At 41.9% G+C, this 25,577-nt stretch overlaps 1 long non-coding RNA gene across 1 annotated transcript in view; it reads right to left on the reverse strand.

The window, feature by feature from the left end:
- Positions 1-25,577, reverse strand: part of LOC129659328 (uncharacterized) — a 92,531-nt gene that overhangs the window by 5,652 nt on the left and 61,302 nt on the right. The gene's annotated exons all lie outside the window — the stretch shown is intronic.

The raw sequence follows: 25,577 nt of genomic DNA on the forward strand, positions 1-25,577 counted from the left end.
CTCTGATTGTTCCCAGCGGAACAACCTAGAGCCCGAGCAGTGTGGGCAGGGAGGCTACACGCGCAGTGAGCGGGGGCAGACCCAGTGTGGCTGAGGCACTGCGAGTGCACGCCAGTGTTATCTGTTTGCAGCATCCCTCCCTCCCTCCCCACAGCGCGGCTGAACAAGTGAGCCTAAATAAAATAAAAAAAATAGTGTCCTCCACCGTCCCCTTTGTGTCAGGGCGGGAACCAGACACTGAAGAGACCAGCAAACAGAAGAAGCTATAACAGAGGGAAAAGCCTTGGAAGCTACAGGCCATAGACTAAAACCCTGTGGTTACTACGGACTACATAGGAAGGGGCCTATAGATCTTGAGAAATATAAGTCGGACCAAGGAACTAGCCAAAAATGAACTGAACCCACAATACTCACAACAAAACCAGAGAAAGACCTAGATATATTTTTACTATTTTTACGATCAATCTTTCTTTTTTTTTTTTAATTAAAAAAAAAAAATTTTTAAGTCCTCTATTGTCCTTTAATTTTCACTTTTATAACTATTACTTTGCAAAAAAAAAAAAAAGACCCTATTTTTCTTTCTTCTTCAGCAAACTTCATATATATATTTTATAATTTTTTGACCGTGTTTTGTTTTTTTTTTTCTTTTTCTTCTTTTCTTTAACATTGTATTTTTGAAATTCCAAACTCTACTCTAGATTTTTAATTTTAGCCTTTTGGTATATGTTATCAATTTTGTACCTATAGTTTTTTTCATAATTTCTATGACTTTTTTTTTTCCTCTGTTTCTTTCTCTTCTTCTTTTGTATAACATCATATATCTGCAATTCCAAACTCTACTCAAGATTTTTAATTTATGCTTTTTGGTATTTGATATCAATTTTGTACCTGTATTTTCTTTATAATTTTTGCGACATTGTTTTTGTTGGTTTGTTTGTTTTCTCTCTTTATTTTTCTTCTTCTTTTTTTTAACATTGTATTTTTAAAATATTAAATATTAAATAAATAAAATATTAAATATTAAAATATAACATTGTATTTTTAAAACACTTCATAGGGTGAAGTTCATGTACAGAAAGCCCTTAGAACTGCATCTGGCACATAAGTCCCATGTAAGGTTATGACTTATTATTTTGTTCTACTGTTTGCAGCCTATGTTAATAATTCAAGGGGTAGTTTCAACCGGTTAGGAAGAGCATTCTTCATCAATAACAGTAGCATCCTGTATTTCCTCCCACCACCATTCATCCAATTCGTTGTTCTGTTGGTATGTAAAGTGGCCCAAGGCTATGGTTTTTCCAGTAGTCATGTAAGGATGTGAGATAAAGAAGACTGAGTGTCAAAGAATTGATGCTTTTGAATTGTGGTGCTGGAGAAGACTCCTGAGAGTGCCTTGGAGAGCAAGGTGATCAAATCAGTCAATCCTAAAGGAAATCAACCCTGAATATTCATTGGAAGGACTGATGCTGAAGCTCCAATATTTTGGCCATCTGATGCAAAGAACCAACTCATTGGAAAAGATCCCGATGCTGGGAAAGATTGGAGGCAGTAGGACAAGGGGACAACAGAGGATAAGATAGTTGGATGGCACCACTGACTCACTGGACATGAGTTTGAGTAAACTCCAGGGGATAGTAAAGGACAGAGAAGCCTGGCGTGCTATAGTCCATGGGGTCACAAGAGTTGGACACAACTTAGTGGCTGATTAGCAACAACAAGGCTGGCAGCAGTGAATTTCTGGTAAGTGAGTGGGTTTTTAAAACCTTCCAGAAAAAGCTCTCTGGTGAGCAACTCACCTGGAAGGGAAGGATTCCTGAGGATTCCAGGATGGCACCTTGCCCTCTGAATCCCTGTGCATTCTTCTTCTTTTTTTAAAATTTTATTATTTGGCTGCTTCAGGTCTTCATTGTGTCATGCAGGGTCTTTCATTGAAGTGCACAGACTCTCTAGTTGTGGCTTGTGGGCTCTTAGTTCCCTGACCAGGGATTGAACTAGAGTATTCTTAACCACTGGACCGCCAGGGAAGGCCCCTTGTGGATTCTTCTTGCTCTGCAATCTCCAAAGTGCTGGGCCTGAACTTTGAGGGTTGTATTCTTTCAAAATGTTTGACACTGGTCTCATTAAACCTGTCTTGGTTCTCCCCCAGGCTGCTCTTGATCTTCACTGCTAAGTGCCATGGAAGGATATTAAAGTGGCCTCATCTGTTAAGAAAATAGTCTTGAAACTGGAGAAGGCCTCTTAGCAGGGCACTCAAGAGTATGACTGCTCAGTGAGGGCATTCTTAAAACCCAGACCCCCTCCCGCGGCTCAGCCTGGGGTGTTCTCAGGCCATCTCATATGGTGGATGCAGTCATAGCCTCAGGGTATCAACCACAGTCAGATTCTGCTGGGATGCTGTGCCCACTGCTTTCTAATTGCTGCCAGATCTGCCATTTTTCTTTCAGCAAGTTTCACCAGCTCTGCATACTAGCCAATTTAGTGATAGGCCAGATAATCCTTAATTTAATTCAGTTTAACTGAGTTAGTATTCGTCAATCATCTATATATGTCTTTAATCATTGGTCTTCTTTCCTATAAAGAATCTCCTGTGTACCTATTAATGTGAAACAAGAAAACCAGCAGAATCAAACTATTTTAACTTCAATTTCTGATAACTTTTGTCCTCCACAAGTCAATGTTGAAACATCTATCATTTTTGTCTTGTTTTAGAAATCAGCCCAGCCTGCTGTCTGGCTCTCACCTCTTGCAGGTTTGCCTGGGTGTGGTGGGTTTGCATGGATGCTCCCCTCCCCACCTTTGTTTGGCAAATGTGGAATAAGGAATGCCTGATTTTGAACCTTGACTGTGTTTGACCTGGCTGCAGAATAGTCCACAGGCATGATGCAGGTCAGAACTAACTGGCTTATGTGGAGACCAAAGCCATTTGGCATAGCCAAAGGATGCACTAACTCTCATAGCACTAACTTCCACCCCTGCCAGGAAGCACTCTGCCCAAACAACCTGTTGCTGGGGTGGGGGAGGGTAGGGTTCAAATTAGAGTAAGCAGTGGTTTGGTCTTTCAGTCTCAAGAATATCAACTTTGTAGTGAGGACATAGTTGTAAATCAGCAAGTGAATTGTTTTAGTGTTCTCAGATAGGATGGTGGGCACATGGGGATGGACTGGAAAGGTAATATTAGGCGTCAGTGGTCTTGTCTGCCCCCTTTCTCTTTCCATTGGGAAATGGCTTCTTTATCCTAGATGCCTCTGGTGGGTTGTTAATCACTGAACCTCATCCTTGGCTATCTCAGTCTATTCAGGCTACTGTAATAAAAGGGCACAGAACTGGGTGACTTTATAAACGGCAGAATTTTTTTTCTCACAGTTCTGAAGCAGGGGGAGTCTGAGATCAGGGTGCCAGCACGGTGAGAGTGCGGGCTGCTGGCTGCTGACTTACTTCTTGTGTCCTCCCACAGTGGAGAGCCGAAAGAGGAAGCTCTCTCCTGACTCTTATAGAGCACTAATCCCAATTGTGAGGGCTCCACCCCCATGACCTCATCTAATCCTAATGACCTCCCCAAGGCCCACCTGCTAACAGTGTCAGATTGGGGTAGGGTTTCAACACATGTATTTTGAAAGGACATGGATATTCAGCCTATAACATAGGACCTGAGAGGTAAGCCCATGACCTAAACCTGGCTGAATCCAGTCTTCCTTTCCACTGGGATTGGGCCAAGGCTTGAGCAGGTGACCTAACTAATGTCAATCATGTCTTTCCAAGATAGTTTGTGGGCCCTGGGACAGATTTAGGGCCTCTTGCTTTTGTATATAAAGGTATCCTATGATAAGAAAGAATGAGGGCAACATATAAAAAGAGAGAGACAGGTAGAGAGATGCGGAGGGGGGAGAAGGAGGAGGAGGAAGAAGAAGAAGAAGGAGGGAAGGGGAAGAAGTGGAGGAGGATGGGGGGAGAGAAGGAAAGAGAGATACAGAGAAAAAGAATGTTGCTATTACTTGAGTACCTATGCCTAAAAATAATTCCCTCTTTATCTTCCCAGCTTGTGAGCTACATTATGCTTCTGGTTGTTTATGCTGGGTTTCTTTCTCTTACAATGGAGTGGTGACTGACTAACCGACTAGGTTTAGCTATTCTTCAACTAACTACTTGGCTTTGGCAATCTGTTTAATGCACGCAGTTCTTCCCTCATTTTTAAGCAAAGTTTAGCTGCATGGTGAGTACACAGTGCCTCTTAGGAAATGTTCATGGAATAAATGAAGTAGCTAATACTACAGGGATAGTAAGTAGTATTTACTACTTTATGGGTTTAGCTATGAAGCTGCCAATGTTTGATCATTTGACCTATGAAAAAAGTGATTTCATGTGATTAAGGCAATAGCATCTTCAGCTACTGAGAAGGAGAGCTGGACTGTCAGTCACCGTTTATTGAGACTCTGCTCTATGCAGGTATGAGGGTGCTGTGAGGAAGTTAAGATGGAGGAAACAGGAGGCTTCTTGGGGAGACTAGAGACTCATGAGGGACTTACAGCTTACAAAGAAACCATTGCTAGAGTGTGGGCCTCACTCCACAAACTAGTGAAGAGATTAGTCATTTGTGGGGAAGATTTCATCTTCATCAATGAAGCGCACCATGTACAATCTACGAATAACCTGGATAGTGTCACATTCAGAGAAGAGCTCTGTCACTACGGTTCCTAGAATCCCTCCTTTGGCAAACTTTCTCAGAACCCTTGTGGAACTGTCATACTTCAGCCCAAAGAGTCAAAGGTCAAGGAAAATATTGAACACAGTATGCCTTTTCAATATCTTATGCCAGTTCACCCTGTCCCCAGGAGAATTTTCTCTTTTCATCCCCTTTGTTTGGAAAACAACCAACTTAAAATTTTATCTGTGGTTCATCAAATCCAAATTCATATTAAGCAGAGGCTGAAGAATAAGTAATGCGACACAGCCAAAGAGTAACAAAAGTTTTGCTATGACTTCTACCTCTGTGTAACTGGGTTCTCCCATTTGGTGGCATTTGAAATGACTGTTCATGCTTCTTCTGTCCATTTGTTTTGATTTAGGTTTCTAGATGTGGTGCAGCAGTCTGGTATGGTGATTTTTCCTAAATATCTTAACTTTGGGGTATTTGCTCACCAGTTCTCCTCCATGTAATGTGCACTTAAAAAAACAGAGCCAGAGCCTGGCAGTTAGCCAAAATCAGGCTGTCAGCTGATCTCATGTAGAAAAGGGATTCCTTGTTGAGAGAGCATGGTTGTTCACCTTCTTGGAGTGGTCATTAGGTTCACCTGCCTTTGGCTACTCACTGGAGCCTAATGACTTCCCGGAGAGGGAGCACTTCCCAGTTCTGAGCAAACAGCATTTACCTTCTTTTCTTATTTATTTAAGGTGAGGCATCGTTTTTGTCCTGCTTCTTCCTTTTACTTAAAAGAAAAAAAATCACCTTCTTTCAGAGTGACTATTTTACCAAACCTGCCCATCAACATAAAGAACTGTGGGGATGTCTTAGTGGACCTATAGAATATGTGCTCTAATTTATGTCTGACGGACTTAAAAGTAAAAATGCACGTGGTAGAGGCCATGGTCACTAGCATGCAACTCTAATGCTTTAACTTATCTTCTTCAAACAGGAGAGATGTTTTTCTTCTGGGCTTACATAAATACAGCAGTTGAATGCAGTCTAAATCATGGTATGCAGCTGTGGAGCCCTTCGGCTTTGCCAAACCCTCTTGCTTGTGCACTCAGATTTTACAAGGGGGCAGTCCCGTTGCTAAAGGAACTCTAGTCACTTTTTCGTGAATGTCCTGTGATTGGCAGGAATGCTGGCTGTTGTTAAGTATCATATTGTTCCGTTGTGGAGAATATTTTTTATTGCTAGTTCAATAGCTTTTCACAGTTATTAAACCAGAGTCATTGTCCCTGGAGGCTCCAAAGGCTCAGAGACTTTGGAGCCTGGGAGAAAAAAAGTTCACGTGCACAAAAACCTGTCAGTTATCCTCAGTGTTTCAGTGTGGCTGTCATACTTTGACTGTGGCTCTTAAGGTGTTTTGGAGGAAATGTTGAGAAAGTGGCTTTTCAAGTATATCATTTATAGCCAACTTCTTTTCATAAATAAGAGTTCATGGGCCCAAATTCAATCACAAATATTTTTTTGAAATACTTAACTTTAAGGAATAGTAGACCAATACTTGGAGAAGGAAATGGCAACCCACGCCAGTATTCTTGCCTGGAGAATCCTGTGGACAGAGGAGCCTGGTGGGCTGCTGTCCATAGGGTTGCACAGAGTCGGACATGACTGAAGTGACTTAGCATGCATGCATGCATTGGAGAAGGAAATGGCAACCCACCCCAGTATTCTTGCCTCTGGAGGGTCCCAGTGACAGAGGAGCCTGGTGGGCTGCCGTCTGTGGGGTCGCACAGAGTTGGACATGACTGAAGCGACTTAGCAGCAGCAGCAGCAGACCAATACTATTATAATGACACATTAAAGCATGTAGATTAAAAAATGTTGTCTATGTTAGTAGATATGGACAAATATCCCATAATTCCAAGAGACATGCCTGCCTGAAATCATTGCTACATCTAAGTAAAATGATCCAAGGAGATGAATAGATGTTATCAATAAGGGAGGCATGTACATGTCTCTGCTAGGAAGATCTGCCAGCTTACATAGTGGAAAATGAAAATATCCCATATTCCTATAAGTGAGCTGGGTGGATGGTGTTGTAGTGCAGTTGTTAGTAACCACCGAGGACTTGCCAGGAGAACAAGGCAGCCCTTGACACACCTAAGTGTTAGCGTGAGGAGAGAGTGAAGGGACTGGGGCTGTTTCCTCAGGGTCAGTATGAGATCCCAATAGGAGCACATTGTCTTATGGGAGTCACCCTGGGGAGGAAACACTTAAGATCTTTCAAGAGCACTCAACTTTCTGGGTATTGATAAATGTTTCATTATATCTCCTGACCACACCGAGCTGGTTCCTGCAGATTTCACTCTGCTCAGCTCTTTGTGTACTTTCTGTATTGTTTTCTTTTTCTTCTTTGGAGCAGAGTTTGTGAGGCCCCAAGGACCATACTAACCCTCAAGTCAGTGGATGCACAGTTAATCTTCTGCTGAAAGAAAAATGGGTTCTTATTTCTCTTGTCTCTGGCAACAACTGGGGCGTGGGCAGGAACTCTGTTTATCTAAACAAAAACAGAACATGTATCACCTATCTAAGCTTTGCTGGCCAGCTCTTTTCTGATCATGCCACTCCATGGCAGGTTTCTGAGAATTTTTATTTTTCTAGAAGTCACTGCAACTTTATAGGAACATACCCTCATACTGTGGTCGATGAGTGCATGATGATTGTGTTTGTTCTGTTTGAACACGGTTTTCTGCTTCTCTTCATAAAAGAGTCTCTCCATTCCTGGAAGCTTCCTTTAGATATTATCTCTTCCTCCCTGCCTGTTCCCCACCCCAATTCCTGCCACTCTTTATTTCCCACCAAGGGAAGTTAGGGAGCCCTTTAACAGAGACTTGGAGGGCCTACCCCTTCCTGCGAAAACATTGACGGACCATTGCGCCCTGACTGAATCTTTCCATCACCTATAATGTATATTTTCTACATTTAATTTATGTCTTTAGTCCACATCTTACATTTTGCCTGCAAACATTTCCTGCATCATTCAAAAGGGGTTTGCCAGGCTCTGCCCTCTGTATTAACAGTTAAGAGAGGGAAGAGAAATCTTGAATGTTAACTCAAGACTATGTCGGTAAACTGCTTTTTAAGAAAGAAACGTAATGGTTGAGTTTACTCATTCGCCAAAACAACCCCCCCTTTACTTAGTGTTGAATCCATCCTTCCAGTTGGTATACACTCAAGGAGGCTTTGTGAGATGATTTCAATAATACGGACCGGCATCTGATCTTGAAAAAACATCTTTTTGTAGAAAAGAGGCTGGAAGGATACATACACCCAAATGACAGCACGATTAGCTTTGGGATATTTGCATCATTTTTTCCTATCCTTTTCATACCTTTTTGTGTAGTGTGAATTTGTGCATATATTTTAAAATAGGATATTTTATTCATAAAAGCTAAAGTCACTCAGTCGTGTCCAACTCTTTGGGACAGAATTCTCCAGGCAGGAATACAGGAATGGGTAGTCATTCCCTTTGCCAGGGAAATCTTCCCAATCCAGGGCTCGAACCCATGTCTCCCACATTGCAGGCAGAATTCTTTACAATCTGAGCTACAAGGAAAGCCCAAGAATACAGGAATGGGCAGCCTATCCCTTCTCCAGTGGATAGTCCCAACCCAGGGATTGAACTGGGGTCTCCTGCATTGCAGGTGGATTCTTTACCAGCTGAGCTACCAGGGAAGCCATTTTATTCCTAACCTTCCCCCAAAGCTATTTAGCATTGTGGTGATTTCTTAATATGTTATTTATGAGGAGATTATGCCTCCAATGAAGATCTGTGTGAAAGGTCTTAGTCTGCTACCTACATTTGTATGTAACTCAGAATAACTCAGATTTTCTCATGTGTAAAATGATGACAGTAACCTCCACTTGTAGAAATTAAGGTGAGACTCTACTGAGATAAGCATGAATAAAATGTTGATATGTGTGAAGGGCTACCCACATGAGAGGAATAACAACACCCCTCCTCTGTTTGGGAAGAATCCATGGGGCAAATGTAGATCAAAGATCTGAAACAAGGGTATGTATACCTGATGACCTGACATTCAGGTTAGCATGAATGGAGGAGCCCTTCCCAGGAGCCTTTGAACTTGTGCAAGTAGCTTAATTTCTTAGTGGTCCCTTCCAGTACTGTTTTGTGAAGGGAAAGTATGTGTGTGTGTGTTGGTAACCAAAGTGCTCAAAATGTAATATGTGAAGCCATTCAACTACATACAAAAGTAATCATTGGAGCACCATATAACCTCACCACCTGACTGATCCAAGTTAAGTTAGTTAAAGTTAAGTCGCTCAGTCGTGTCTGACTCTTTGCAACCCCATGGACTGTAGCCCACCAGGCTTATCCGTCCATGGGATTCTCCAGGCAAGAATACCGGAGTGGGTTGCCATTTCCTTCTCCAGGGGATCTTCCTGATCCAGGGATCAAACCCAGGTCTCCTGCATTGCAGGCAGATGCTTTAACCTCTGAGCCATCAGGGAAACCAAGCGTCTTCTTTTAAAAGACTGGTTGATATGGTGCCAGATGTTTGATAAGTCACAGAAAAGTAAAATTAAAAAGCAGAAATGAAAACCAAACAGGGTCTCTCATAGGACCCCCAACTAATTCACTAAATATAACTGCTATCCAGGGGACATGAACCTCAGTGGAGTGTTCCTGGCTCCCTAGGAAGCCATAGATGATAGGGCCTGGCTGCAGTGACAGTGAGGTGAACTTCTGGAAGCAGAGACAGGTGGTAGAGAGCATTGGAGGGGAGATACCTTGACCATCTGTGGAAGGTCCCGACCCCCTGGGGCCTGGTCATGATACCTGTCTCTGGGGCTCAAAACCATTTTCAACACCACTCACATGCCAGGAGTGGCTGTTGCATATGTAGTGGACTGCTCAGCACTGAAGGGGTTACGTGTAAGAGTGATCAAAGATTTAAACTGTCATGTTGACGGTAAGCTGGGGAACAGGCTGTGCAGGGGCCTTAATAAATCTGCCCTTGACTTATGGCCGAACCTCATTCAGCAGAAAATTATTTCTGTAGCATATTGAGTGCTGTGCTCTGATGGAGACAGAAATAAAAGAAAGGTGGAAATGAGGAGAAGAGAATGGAAATTCAATCCACATGCGGTGGGGAGGATTCTTCAGTACATTCTTTCTCAGATAAAATAAGAAACAGAATGTGTAGGACTCTCAAAGTACGGTGCATTCCTTTGATTACTAACATGTCTTAGGGGAAGAAAATGGACGAGGAGTAATTCTCAGTGAAGACTGATATGGAGTGGGGGGAGAGGGAGAAAACCTTAGTAATTTAGACATGATTGTCCATTCATTTGTTCACAGAGACCACCAGGTTTTATTGAACACTCACTATGAATGAGAAGGTGTGGGTATGAGGATGAGCATGGCGTCTTACTGAGTTCATAGCTAATGTGGTAGATCTACACATTCATTATACACCTAGAATTGATTCAGCACCAGCTCAGTTCAATATGGGATTCTCTGGTGGCTCAGACAGTAAAGAATCTGCTCGCAATGCAGGAGACCTGGATTTGATCCCTGGGTTGGGAAGATCCTTTGGAGGAGGACATGGCAACCCACTCCAGTATTCTTGCCTGGAGAATCCCATGGACAGAGGAGCCTGGCAGGCCCCAGTCCATGGGGTTGCAAAGAGTTGGACATTACTGAGCGACTAAGCACAGCACAACACAGTTCAATGTAGCACAATGGCAACTGTTTTTGAATAAAGTGTGAGAGAATATAGTCAGATTTTAGGTATGAGAGAAGGGCCAACACTTTTTCCCAAAACATTTTCCCAATTCAATGTAAAGAACAGAGTTTTCATTAATTTGAAAGGCTGATTTAAAATAAAACAGCTAATCTCTTTCTTAGTTGATATGTGATTTAAATCTTCATATTGTTTTTCTTTATAACATTTCAGAAAGAAAATAAAGGTTAAGATTGAGAGAGTCTGTGCTTTTCAGTCCAGTTCATAAAAGCACAAAGAACCCTTTCAACCCCAGACCAGAGATAATTTGAATTCAATGGATAATTTAGGAGACAGGACTTCTCTTTCTGCCAGTTTTGAAACTATTGGGAAAACCTCAAGAAAAACTCAAGAAAATAATGAAAGCTTTCCCTCTTTTGAATAATTTATTTGCAGCTTGTTTGTTGGTTTTCTCTCCATCCTTTCACTCCCAGAGCTGTAATGAGTTAGGAACATAAGGTGTCAGATATTGGTTTGTTGTTGCTGTTGGGGTCTCTGAATTCATGACCCCTGTGGGCATTCCAGGCACAGATAATATATAATTTACAGAGATCTGAAGCTTTCATTTTCTCTTCCCTCTAGTTTTGGAGCTTTTTGTTCAAAGGGGTGATTTGTTTCCTTCTGTTGCTGGAAGTTTTAGCAGAGAACCTGATGCTCTGTGGTACCCAAGCTTTGGGAGAATCTCCCTGACCCATCTATCTGCATGCTTCTGTGGGCAGGGATGCTGGACTCTTCCCATCTCAGGGTGTAGCAGGACCAAGACAGAACCAGGTGGCTGTCATAAGGCAAAAGGTTTAAGGCAAAGATTCAAATCACGTGTGAAAAGAAAGATTCTTGTCTAAAATAGTGAATGTGGTGGTTGGACGAATGGGGGCAAGGAAGTGGTGCACCAGAAGGAGGAACTGTGCTCATGTTAATTTCTCAGTGATTCAGGGGGCAAAGCTATGGTTAGTCCAGGGGTTGTTCCATGAAGGACTGGACTGCCACTTAACTGAGCTGGGTTCACCATCCAACATGCAATATTCTAGTACAGTTTATTTTCCCCCTGAGTGTCCAGTAAAGAGTGTCCAGAAGGGTGTAGGTCCCTGGAGGTGGAATGAATCCAAAGGATCCTTTATGATTTTCCCATTTCTACCCCTCTCCCTAACCCCATTGGCATCTCCATCTGAGAAGGGAGGGTTGCACTCTGAGTAGTTTGAAGAGGATGGTAGGGTGGGGGGAGCAGGGAGGTGGTGTGTGGTTAGCTCTCCAGGTAAACTTGGATAGAGCCTTGGGCTTGTAGACTTGGAGAGGCTGATGAAAGCAACTATTGCCAAGAAGACAGGCTGCTATTGATCAAGCTTCTCTCAGTGTGTTAAATATTTAATGATGCATTTCATTATTTGAAGGATGTTACTCATCAGCTCAATTTAGGATGTTTTTATGAACACATTAAAAACAAAAAACCTTACCACCTATTTAGCTATACAAATAAATTTTATTCTAACAGGGACCCTGGTGAAGAGTATATTATGTATGGATACTTATATACCTTGTGATGACTTTGGCCGCCCTTGGTGGATTACATCATCAGGCTGTTCCTGGTTCCCCCCACATAAATACAAGAAAAGAACACACCTCTTACTTTCCTCATGGTGTGTAAAGACTAAAGTGATGCCACTCCCCACCAAGACTCCAAGTTCTCCAGCAAGATTCTATAGAAGTGAAAATAATTATGATTTTATTTTGATTATTGTAATTTGGTCACCTTAATTTAGAACCAGAAGTGAAGCAGACATTTGATGGTGTCATGAATATTGTGAGTTATATGATATCTACTTTAATTCACAACCTATGAATAAATTCATGTTGTCTTTTTAGAAGGTCATATATCTCTTTTGGCCCAAATCCTGCCATGACACATACCAAATGTATTCTTTGAGAACCTTTCTCTCTCTACTTAAGAGATGACCACGAGAAAGCATCTGGTCTAGATGTTCAGAGTGGCTGAAACCCTCTCTCTTCTCCTTTTCCACTGTCCATTCTCTCCTTTTCTTACCTAAACTGAATTACATTTCTTCACTTGATTTCAGAGAGATCATGCAGCACAAAGGGACTGCAGAACTCCGGGGAACTTTTGACACGTGCTTTGGCATAAGGGGATAAGAAGTAGGTGGGAGAAACTGAAGGGAAAAAAAATGTGAAGCTAAGAATGAAGAGGAGGGAGTACCAGTGATCACAGGAGGAGGGCTTGGTGATCAGTTCCCTTTAAAATCCCTGAAACAAAGGAGACTTGAAGCATTTAAAAGAAAGGCAAACCATGGAACTCAATCAAAGTTGGAAAATTACAGGAGAGAGTGTTATATGAGCGCTCCACAGTGTCAGGATATTCCATCCTCAGAGGGCATGTGTAAATCCACCGATTGGCTTGATTAAAAACTCAGGAAAAATGAAAAGAAAGGAATGTGCCTGAGTAGAATTTTTCACAATGCAAACTTGTTTTTTAGCTTGGTATATCTCAGATTGAAACTTAGCCAAATAATTGCTGGGAAAATATTTGGTTAGGTTTCGAAAGACTGTTTGGAGAAACTGACTAGTTGTAAAATGGAATATTTGGAATGACTGTCTGGGAAAGATAAACTTAAAAGCTGGAGAGGTGTGCTCAGAAGACCAAAGGGAACAAAAGGGCATAGAGGAGGGCACGGTATTTTGTATTCTTGAGAATGAGAGTGAAGGTGTCTAAGCAATAGCTAATTTGCCAAGTTTTGAATTGTGAATGTTTTTCTTGATATGGTTTCCAGGAAGGATTATGACTTTAGTCTTTTATGCAAAGTGGTGTCTTATTATAGAACAAAAGGCAATAGGCTTTAGTTGCTGTATCTGAAACTCTGAATTCCGCTTCAGGCATCCATCTCATGTCTAGTTAACTGTAGAAATAAAATTGGAGGGAATTTGGCCTTCAGGTTATAGGGCTGGAAAATGCTTTGAGAGGCCTTCTGGTTGGATTACTTCTAAACCCTCCCTGACAGATGAAAATTTATCTTATTTTTAAATGTTCCCCAGAGGAAGAGTGTCCACAGACTCCCTTAGTAACTCATTCCAGTTTTTAACGATCTCCACATTCAGGAAATTCCTTTTTCTGTCTTACCTAAACCCGCTCTGCTGCAGCTTAAGTCCATTTTCTTTTGACCTGCCCCAAAAGAGATGGGAAAAAGAGGTCACTCTCTTGCATCAACATCCTTCCACATAATTAAAGATAAATTTTTAAACTCAAAAATTTTTCTGTCTCCTTTTCTTTATCACATCACATCTCCCCACTTCCTTCAGCCTTCCTGGAGGGGTTCCATCTTTCAACCTCTTATTCACCTTTGCTGTAGCCTCAGAAACTCCCTCTGCTGTGGGAAGTCTTGCTCTGGGCTGGGAGAGAAGAGAGACTGGCAATGTATGTCCTTGCATCTTTCCCTGGAACAGAGCTGAAGGAAGAGGTTAATGGTAATGACAATGTTTTAAAATTTTAATATTTTTCTTGCCCACATTATATTATATTTTTTTGTGTTTAAATTACATATTATGTTTCCTTGCCCATATTATATTTGTTTTCAAAGTCAAATTGTGCTCATACAGTAGGTCTATGGACATTAATAAGGGTATATATATCTTTAGGTTTTGGAAGAGCAAAAAAAGAAAAAAAGTAGGACAGTACATTCATACAATATACTAAAAATTACTCTGTATAATACAAGGCTAAGTTCAATGGTGGCTCCTAGCACCAGGCTCCTCTGTCCATGGAATTCTCCTGGCAAGAATACTAGAATGGATAGCCATTCCCTTCTCCAGGGGATCTTCCTGACCCAGGGATCAGACCCAGGGATCAATCCCAAGTCTCCTGCATTGCAGGTGGATTCTTTACCATCTGAGCCACCAGGAAAGCCCAGATAAGCAAAATAGGGGTATTTTTGCTCATGGGGTCCTTCCACTAAATATAAGCATTTCAGAAAATATCCTTTCAACTCTGCCCAACTGATATTTGAAATTTTCCATGAATTCCATTCTGGCTCTTGGGTTGAATCACTGATCTTGCCTTCATTCTTGGGGATGAGACCCTAGATCCTAGCTAGACACCACTTTTACCAGAACATTACACAATTACTTCCAGGGCAGGACTTGACTTGCTTTCTTGGGCATCAAAACTTTTAGCTAAACAAAGTAATATATCTTTTATAATTTATTTTTGTGTTAAACTAAATTCATTTCTTATTTGTTTGCCCAGTGTCCAACATATTTTGATATTTGGGGATCAGAGACACACAGAGACGGCTTTATTGTAACTTACATATTTCCTAATTTCTAAAAGAACTTGAGAAACAATTTGAAGCATTCTTAGATTTCCTTGTAGTTTTCAAAATATGCTTGTGAGGGAGTTAAATGAGAAACAGGTGCTTAAAAAAACTATTGCTATTTTTATGAATCATGTATTTACTCTTACCTGTGTCTTAGCAACATATCATAGAAGTAATCAAAGTACAAACAGAGTAGCTACTTGTCAACCACCATAAAGAGTGAATTAATGGCAAAGCAGGGCACAGTGCTGGGAGAGAGGGTCCTTGTGGTCTCCAGGACTCCACAAAGTCACCCGTGCTTCTTCTCATTCAGTAAAGGACCCCTATCATGGAACAGGCATTAGTCTAAGTACCAGGGTTACTGCCCCAAATAAAAAGAGACAAAAGTCACTGCCCTCAGAAGAATGTACATTTAGTTTTTGTTTCCTACATTTATGGCCCACAGCACCTAATAGAGTTAGAAATTGTATGTTTAAAATGCATTCCTTGTTTTGCAGCCATTAAAAATAAGTATTTATGAGAAGTTTATAATCATGTAGAAATGCTCCCTGGGTTAAAATGTTAAATGAGAATTTGTATATGTAAAGTTGTATTTGAATCTGTTCTAAGTTAGAACTGAACACAGCTATCAATCATCCCTTTTAACACACACACATGTTACAATAAATAGGCATGCAGAAAAGACTATAAGAAAATTCAACACAATGTTAATGGTGCTTGTCCTTGAGTATGGGATGATAGGAAATTATGCTTTGTATTTTTTGCATCTTTCTTTTTTGGGTAGTAATTATATATTATCTTTCAAATGGAAGGACACATGTCCATTGAAAGAAAATTACTGAATCAGAATTCTAGTAAACTTGAGAGGTATTTTTCTAGGGCTTGTCTTCTAAGAACTGGAGGCTGTAGGATGATCCAACTGGTATTTTATTGTTTCCTTTCTCAATGAAAGGGCTTTGGAGTTTACTAATCATTGCATTGAGGATTCTCTTATTTACCACTTTAGAGGAAGTAGAAGCAAAAAGGTTGAGTCAATGGGTTCTGTGTGTGCAAACATCCAGAGGTTGTCCAGCATTGGGTGGTTGGTACACTGATGCAATTTCTATTTTGAGAACCCAAATAAGATGACTGTTTAGCACATTCAAGACTGGTCAATCTGGAAGGCAGGACTCTAGGACTCCTTTTAAATTCCTGTTGTCAGGACATCTGAACCCACCACCCAACACATGGATAGTAAGTTAAGGAGGAAGCAAAAGCTGCCTGGGCGATTACTTCTTCTTTTTAATAAGAAGGAAACTCAATCAAACTTTTGCATACAAATATGATAAAGTTCTGTTGCTCAGCTTTTAATGATAGCATGGAATTCTAAGTAAACATGGATGAAATACAACTTGTCAGCACAAAAATACCGCCTGTCATAGTCATTCGTGTATAAAATATGACCCGCAGGTTTGAACCATATGGTTACATGAGTTCTAATTTACGTGGCATCTTCTTAAGTCAGCAGAATGTGTCCTGGCCTGCCTGTGGGAGATGGAGTCAGCACCTCACTCAGTGAAGTAGAGAGGGCTCCTGGGGGGTCCAGGGGTGGCGGGGGGTTAGGCCAGTTTCAGCTGCTACAGTGAGGCTGGAAGCATTGCAAAGTAAATGGCATGTCCCCAACACGATGTGGGCACTTCTACCTAGAGGCTGGGCTGACCAGCCTGTCTCCATGATTAAATCGAAAAGTCTAACATGCAAAATTGAAAAATATTAAACATCACAGCTTGTGACTTTGGCGTTCCTTCTGTTCCCATTGGGGTGGGGGGAGTAACACAATCCCCTCTCAACTTGCGGAGGGGAGCGGACATTTGGATGCCGTTTTAAAGCAATGTTTAATGAAGTGAGAAAAAGTATTTCCAGCGTTGTGCTCCGTGGCACATATACGCAAGCCCAGAAGTGCACAATGGACACATTTTGTGATTTAGACATGAATCGGAAAAGCCAAGGAAATGCCATTGAAATAAAAATCAGACTCGAAAGTCCAAGCTGAGCCAGAAACAGATGGACTTTTTGCTACTTAAGAAAGAAATTCTTCTGCTTTTTCCTCTTTTTCCCCTTCAAGCTGTGCCCTGTCACTATCGTAAGGTGACCTTTCCTCTGGGTCTCCCTGAGATGCTTTCAGTGAACTGGTCAGAGCAAGTGACTCTTGACCTTTCTGCAAATTCTCGGGGAGCCCCAGGGCTCTCTGTCTGCCCTCTGGGTGGTCCCCGAAGACCGGGCTGCAGATGTCTGCGCCTGATAAGTTCGGAGACCAGGGGTGGGAAGGGACCCATCATGAGCTCTGCTGGAAGGTTAAGTAGCTGCCAGGCCAAGTGCTGGGCCCCGAGCAGCTGCTCATGCTGGGAGACAGGGCTTGGGGCTTCAGTGTTTTGTTTTCATGGCAGGTGTGGGGGAGGTTCCTCTTGCTTTTTGAAGATTCTTTTTCTCTTGCCACGGTCAGCTGACAATGAAACCTTCTAGTGTTGACATTCTGCTATAGGATATTACCAGAACTAAGACTCAGATTAAGGCTCGGGCAATGGCACCCCACTCCAGTACTCTTGCCTGGAAAATCCCACGGACGGAGGAGCCTGGTAGGCCGCAGTCCATGGGTTTGCTAAGAGTCGGACACGACTGAGCGACTTCACTTTCACTTTTCATTTTCATGCATCGGAGAAGGAAATGGCAACCCACTCCAGTGTTCTTGCCTGGAGAATCCCAGGGACAGGGGAGCCTGGTGGGCTGCCGTCTATGGGGTCACATAGAGTCAGACACAACTAAAGTGACTTAGGAGCACAGCAGCAGCATTCATTCTAAATGGGAAAGATCCCCTGAAGGAGGGCATGGCAACTCACTCCAGTATTCTTACCTGGAGAATCCGAGAGGATCCTGGCAGGCTAGAGTCTTTAGGGTCTCAAAAGAGTCGGACACAACTGAAGTAAGTTAGCATGCATGCATTCATTCTAAGTCTCCAAGTGGAGACTGCCATTCACATTGCTTTGGAAGAATAAACAGAGCAGGTTTCTCGGGAAAGAACATTTGTCCAGCAGGTATAAAGGGGGTGTAACTGACCAAGCATAAGAGAGAATATAAATCCAGAAACCATTGATTTTGCTGCTAGTAAATCGTTATCGCTACAGAGAAGCCATCTAATATTTGAGTGCCTTCTAAGTACCAGGTGGTGTTCTCAGATGGTGCCTTAGTAAAGAATCCACCAGCCACTGAAGGAGATGCAAGAGACACAGTTCCATCCCTGGGTCAGGAAGATCTCCTAGAGTAGGAAATGGCAACCTTCTGCAGTATTTTTGCCTGGAAAATGCCACAGATAAAGGAGACTGGGAGGCTATGGTTCATGGGTCGCAAAGCGTCAGACACAACTGAGAGACGAGCACGCATGCGCACTAAGTACCAGCTACTGACCGTGCACTTTCGATCTCACCACACTCCCTCACCACACACTGTGAGGGCGCCATTATTATTCCTCTTTTAAGATGAGGAAACTAGTTCACAGAGATTTGCGCCCACATGTCCTTGGGCACAGAGCTAATAGCCGCTGAGCCAAATGACTCAGTTTTGTCAAATCCCAGTCTCATGCTCTTTTCGTTATACCGTCACAGTAATGCTGTTTCAAGGGACAATTAGGCTATTGTTCAAAATTGAGAATATGTTTCATTTCTTGTAGTAAACTGGAATTCACTTATGATTTGAGGAGAGGCATCCTACATGGGGTTCTCCCGGCAAGAATACTGAAGCGGTTTGCCGTTCCCTTCTCCAGAGAACCATGCTTTGTCAGGCCTGATTCGCAGGAACATGCCCTTCAGCTGCTCCATGTAGCTGGACGACATGCCTGGCGCCCTGGCTGTCCCACTGCTGGTCCTTGTTGAGTATGTGAATTTTTACCTGCTGCCAGGTGTCAGTCAAGGTGCTGCCTGGAGGCCAGGGCAAATGCCCTGCTGGAGTCAATGGATATGAGTTTGGGCAAACTCCAGGAGATAGTGAAGCAGAGGGAAGCCTGGCATTCTGCAGTTCATGGGGTCACAAAGAGTCAGATACGACTTAGCGACTGAACAACAACAATCCTATATGGGAGAGTTTTCTGGACAAAGAAGTTCCTCTCTGGTCCCTTTAAGTGCATTCTGCTTGTCTGCATAGACCCATGCTCACTTGTGTAAAACCCACCCCAGGAATTTTGTCTTCAGAATTCCTCTAGCCCCTTTTTTGATGGTCTGCTCTGCTCTTTTTGCTCTCAGATTCTTTGTTTTTTTTTTTTTTTTTTTGTTGCTGTTGTTCTTCAATTTCTCCTTTTGGTTATTTGGCTTCCGTGTCTTCACTACTGTTCTTTCTACCCTCATTGCAACAGCCTGGCTTGACCTTCCCCCCCTGGTGCTGCCACTTACCCTGGGATCTGCTCCCAGGTCTCCTGTGTGGCTGTAATGGGCAAGGGGAACTGGAGGCAGCAGCCTGGCCTCCTTGGTCAGATAAAGGCCTGTACTATAGCTAGTTTGATCAGAAATACCCTGATGATGCAATACATCCATGTTGTTGTTTTTTCAACTAATAATTTGAAACATTATTGTAATAAGATGAAGCTGTCAGGCCACTGAGAAAGTCAAAACCAAAGTCTCTTAACAGTTCTGCTGTTTTATTTTTTAAATGTACCTTTGTTTCTGGCTTTTGCAGCAGTAAAGGCTATTTCTTTCTACTATCAACAAGCCTTTTTATGCACAATTTTCTCAGTCAACCCTGAGGTTTTTATCACGCCTATGGCATGAAGGGCACAGGCTTTTGGAAAAGTCTGTTTTTTAAGGAGCTCTCCTTCCCTTGAGTAGGGTGGGGGGTAGGGCTTCCCTAGTGGCTGAGACAGTAAAGAATACGCCTGCAATGCAGGAGACACGGGTTCAATCTTGGGTTGGGAAGAGCCTTTGGAGAGGGGAATGACTACCCACTCCAGTATTCTTGCCTGGAGAATTCCATGGACTGAAGAGCCTGACTCAACGAACACGAGCTTGAGCAAAATCCGTAAGATGGTGAAGGACAGGAAAGCCTGGCATACTGCGGTCCATGGGGTCACACAGAGTTGGACAGGACTTCGCTACTGTACAACAACTCCTTTGCTTACTTACAACAACTCCTTTGCTTACGTACTTTGTTAGTCTCTGTCCTACAAGATTAATATTGCCTGAAGGGGGTGGTATCGACCAATTAAAAGCACTGAAGTAAAGTGACGTGAAGTTGCCTAGTCGTGTCCGACTCTTTGAGACCCCATGGACTGTGGCCTACCAGGCTTCTCTGTCCATGGAATTTTCCAGGCAAGAGTATTGGAGTGGGTTGTCATTTCTACTCTGAGGCAAAAAAGTCTTCACTTTTTCTTTTCTCATAGATCCAGGATTTTGGAAGATTTGATCTGCAAATTCCATTTATTTTTCCCATTATTCTATTAATTCTCCAGGGACACAGTTGTTAAGTGGCAGAGGGAGATTTGAATCCGGGTATGTTTGCCAACACTGGAACTCTTGACCCCCATGCTATGGGTCAAACTGAGATAAGCATTAGATTGTACTACATGCAGTTGCCAGCATTTTACTGTTTTTGACCTACAAAAAAAAATGGCAGTCATGTATAGTTCCACCAAACAATATTATTAGTTTAATTAATATAATTTTTGACTGAACCAATGCTTTATATGTGGCCTAGAAGATTTATTCTGGAAAACACACACAAGTCTTCCTGGAAGACTTTTATAATAATGGTAATAACTCTAACATCACTTTCCCTCCACATACCCCCTTACCCCATCTGCCCTGCTCTGCCCAACCCTCAGACTTCCACAGGCTCCTCGGAGATGCGGACATTAGCTTGCTGCTAAGTCACTTCAGTCGTGTCCAACTCTGTGCGACCCCATAGACGGCAGCCCACCAGGCTCCCCCGTCCCTGGGATTCTCCAGGCAAGAACACTGGAGTGGGTTGCCATTTCCTTCTCCAATGCATGAAAGTGAAAAGTGAAAGTGAAGTCTCTCAGTCGTGTTGGACCCTCAGCGACCCCATGGACTTCAGCCTACCAGGCTTCTCCGTCCATGGGATTTTCCAGGCAAGAGTACTGGAATGGGGTGCCATTGCTTGGGAAATGGTAAATAAATTAGGTGTAAAATATGAATTCTGTCTGGTGTGATTTTTTTTTTTAAGCTTAAGAGTGCAAATAGGATTCTGGGGACTTTTCACTTCTACATGGTTTAATTCTTTGTCACCAGTTTTTGAGTGAAGAAGAAGCTTTGAAGAAAAAGAGAGTATATGATTGGAGGAAATGTCTCACAACCTGAGATTGTGTACACTCTGAGTGAAGACTGAGTTTGCTATCATTTCTAACTATATGATGGCCTCCTATATAGAAGTCATTCATCATCATCATCCTTATCAAAATAGCTAACATTTATTTGTTTTATATCTTGCAGAGAATTCTTCCAATTGGATTCTAACATTCTTGTGAGACAGATAGCCTCCTAATTGTGCAGATAAAGAAGTTGAGAGGATTTCAAGTCTATGGGGGCGGGATCTTTGACTCTAGAGCAGAGCTGTCTGATCTTTTTATGATAATGGAAATGTTCTCTACCTGTGCTGTTCAGTATGGTCACCACCAGCCATATGTGGCCATTGAGCACTAAAAATGGGGCTAACATCACTGAATTTTAAGTGGCTAGGGGCTCTCATATTACACAGACCATCTCTAAAATCTGTCCTGTTCTTTTCTTTGCCGTATTTCCTCCATTTAATGCATCAATTCTGAAGACTGAAGGAAAGAGAATGAGTACAAACTCTAGGATCCAATTCTTTGGCTACAAAACTTTTCCAGCACCAAAAGGAATTACAGGAGGTTGGTTACCTATGAACCTTGCATGATTTCGCTGTGTAAAGGTTGCTAGGCTGTGGAATATTCTGATTTGTCTGGGGCTCTTAATTATGTATGCTGTCCTCCCGAAAACCTCCAGGACAGGCTAAACCAAACTCTCTCAGTCTCTTTCTAGCCATATGGTCTTATGACAAACATGACTAATTCCTTCTCTGTATGGTCTGAATCTTGTTAATCTGCCAACTGCTTAGTAGCCATTATAAAGCAGCTTTATCTGGAGATTCTCATTAGAATGTGAAATTAGTCTAAGCCTAAACTACATTTTGCCAAATCCCCCCTCAGTCTGCTCTTGAAATAGAGTCTGTTCACAATAGAGCTTTTGTTTCTTGAGTGTCAGGCTGTCTTCCACGAGGCCAGATACTCTGCTTTAATTTTTTTTTTTTTTTAATCAGATGTATAGCATCATTTGCTGTAGCCTAAACTTTGGTAGCATTATACATGTATATATTTTTAAATTTTCAGGTCTGCACCAGAGGAAAAAATCCTTTGTTGTCCAATAAATAAATGTCTTTATGGCCTCATAAAAATAATTTTACAATATTACTTTGTTAAATTTCATCTGACCTATTGATGCATCTAATTATTCCCTTGTCATTAGAATTTCTCAACATTGTCAAGAAACCACTTTGCTTTTCTATGCTCTTCTTCAGTGATGGTAAGTGATACAAAGAATCAGAAATGGACAGATGAAAACAAAATTAAAAATAAGGTTATACTAAAGAGGAGAGATGTGTATATGTGGTTCCCCTAAAAATGTATAACTTATTTTTTTAAATAACTTTTTATTAGGTTTTACACACTAGTTCATGCTAAGATGAAAAATTAGAAAAATTAAAAAGTTAGCCCAAGACTTTCTTAAGTGACAAAGTTTTTTTAAAGTTTTTTTTTTTTTTTTTGAAAATAAACTTCATTTCACCAAACCACTCTTTACTTAGTGAAATAAAGGCAATTTTAAAACAGGGAAAAAGAAAATGAACATTTTCTATCATCATCCTTCTTAGGAAAAAAGGAGGAAACAAGGTCAAAATGAAGAATAATCTGCTTACTTAAAGTGAGCAGATTTAGCCTTATAATGATCACTGCAAGGTCTTTTTCTCACTCTGACCCAGACCTGGAAATATGGCATGTTGGAAGGCATTTGTAGTAGAGAGAAGAAAAATAAAACTTCTCTTGAATTCCACCTTGCATGCTGTTTAATTATTTTATTATACTTTATCAAGATACTTATGACTTTGTGAAAAAACCCTGCATTTTCATTGATGATTCATTTCTTGGTGCTCCCTGCCTCTGCCTTCTCCATTTCCCTTTCTAGAGTGTTTGCAAAGCTTGCCTAAAGGCAGAATAATTTCAAGTACCATACTATCAACACAGTTTTTAGAGTCACATAAGATTTTTCCGTGTTGTTGATTCTCCTTAAAAAATATTTATCAGTCCAACCAAAACACGGTGGGAGATAACTTGAACAGGAAATGAGTGCCACTTGAAGCCATATTTTCCTCTCTCCCTGCCAAGCACAGTTACCAAGCAGTAGGAGGAATTATTGTACGCTAGATAAGAGCTTGTGGTTTGCAGCCTGCTGCTCTTAGCATATCCTTATACTAGTTTGATAAGATTCTGAGTGTCGGTTTGCCCATCTGCAAAATGGGGATGCCTATGTCTTCTCACTTATTTAAGTTGTTGTGAAGATTGAATGTCAGTTGGTTTGCACAGGGTCTGGACCATGGTAAGGGTGCAGTGAATGGCAGCCATTGTTATTTTTATCTGCAGGACACTGGGCTCTGGGTGGAAGGTAAAGAAGTCTTTGTGTGTGTCATTGTTTGGGCTGCATTGTGACTGCTCACTAAGTATCAATACTAATCATCAGAGAAAGTGGGTGGATGCTCTTTGGAAAGGGCACGAAGGGTCTGTGGAGGGCAAATGTCAGATTCTTTGATGTGCTTCTGGGTCATAGTTAGCTTCTCAGAAAACCCTCCGGGCTCAAATTTGCCTTCTGCTGAATGTCGGGGTTTTCTGAGGCCGGGCATCTAAGAGGGAGAAGTTGAGAGAAAGCACAAGTGTGGGTGGGACTCCCCACAGAAAAAGCTGCCCACGGAATGCAGCTGGGGGTGTGGGTAAGGGGAGAGGGTGGTGGGGGTGTGGGTGGGACTTGAATCATCAATTGCTTTTTGTGAAGGGGTCCAAAATCTTAGATGCTCCTTGGGAGAGCTTAGCTTTCAGAGAAGACAAGTTCCAGAAAAAAGTTTGTTGCTTGAGGAAAAAAGTGAAAATATTTTTATTTTTATTCTGATTTTGTTTTTGTCGAGGGACAGGGGTGGGGTCCGGGAAAGATGGAGTAGGTCACAGAAGCACTCAAGACTCCTTTGCAAATCTGGGTTAAAGCAGGTTTCATGTCTCACGTTCTAAACAAATATTAATTTATTTTATTTTTTTCCATCAGAACTGACTTGATCTTTGTTGGGGAGTTTTTGGTTAAGGGGAGAAACCCACTTTTTGCTGCAGATAACCATCTCTCCTTTCTTGGCTGTTCCCATCACTGGAAAAGAACTCTCTGCCACCAGTAGTGTTCCATATGGTATTGTTTGAATCTAGAAACAAGGGTTAACTGGAATATTGAGGCTATAACTTGAAAAATTACTTCCAAATAATAACTCCCCTAAGCTTTATTTTCCCCATCTTTCAAATGGGGATAATAATAGTACCTAGCTTATAGGGTGTTTGTGAAGAACAAACGTGACAACGCTTGCAAAATGTTGGGCATGGCCATGGAGGAGTCAGCCCCAAGAAAACGTCTGTTGATACCATGAGTGTTGCCAGACAAGTGCAAAGAAGCTTGGCATCTCACAGCTTATGTGGCTGATTTCTGAGCTTGGGACCAGTGCATTTCCTTCTGTCACAATTTTCTGCCCTTAGGAACTTGTAGGGGCATGTTCCCCCAGCCCCCACCTCAATCAGAAGCCAAACTAGGGTTGGTGATAAAAGAAATTGCTGCTCCCAGTAAGCACAAACTTCCTAAAGTGGTGTCTTTTCAACACATTTTAATATATGATGACTTGAGATTTGTTCTATTTATGATGAAAAGATATTGGACAAAGCCGTGAGAAATATGTCATTGGAACACAATCAAAGCAGTCAGAGGGTGAAGGCTTTCTTACATAGTCACTCTCTCACCTACCTGTGCTGTGGGTCCTTGCCTCTCCCCACCCCCTCACTCACACAGTTACAGGAACTCATCTGTCCTCTGCCTCCAGGTACTGGGGTCTCAGGTCCCCTTTCCTCCCCAGGCTCTTCTCAGGGTTGAGTCATGCTTTATTTGGAACCTAGGGCTATGTGAGCCCCCTCTCCCATAGTCATAGGAAATGAAGGTAAAATGAGGTGAAGGTGCTTAAAAGTCTTAATAAAAGTAAAAAAATGAAGCCTGTCAATAAGTGGTGCCTTTTTTGAATCTTCCAAGCATGGTGATAGACTGTGCTGCATCTGCCACATTTTCACCTTTGTGAGCAACACTTGCTAAATACATGGTTAGGCTCCCAGATGCATTCTGTAGCTTTGAAACAGAGTTTGTATGATGCTTCATTTTTGTTTTTCCTGTTTTGAGCTAATTATTCCACTGTAAGGACACAGTGCATGCCTTTCAATCTAGGGAGTATTCTGTTTTCCCAGTGCCTCCCAAAGCTGTTTATCAGAAAAAGCTGGGAGCCAGGTTGGTCAAACAATTATAGACCTTGCCCTTGAGGATAATTCACTGGATCTAGGGTGGAGCCTAGGGAAACCTATTTTCATCACCCATCCTGGAAGATTCTGATGGGGTCAATTCATAGACCCGTGTTTAGGAACTGCTTTATCAATTATACACACACACACACACTTTGTCTCTGTCTCTCTCTCTCTCTGTCCTGCTT

This window comes from Bubalus kerabau, chromosome 8, assembly GCF_029407905.1.
Source record: "Bubalus kerabau isolate K-KA32 ecotype Philippines breed swamp buffalo chromosome 8, PCC_UOA_SB_1v2, whole genome shotgun sequence".
In the NCBI taxonomy this organism is placed as follows: Eukaryota; Metazoa; Chordata; class Mammalia; order Artiodactyla; family Bovidae; genus Bubalus; species Bubalus kerabau.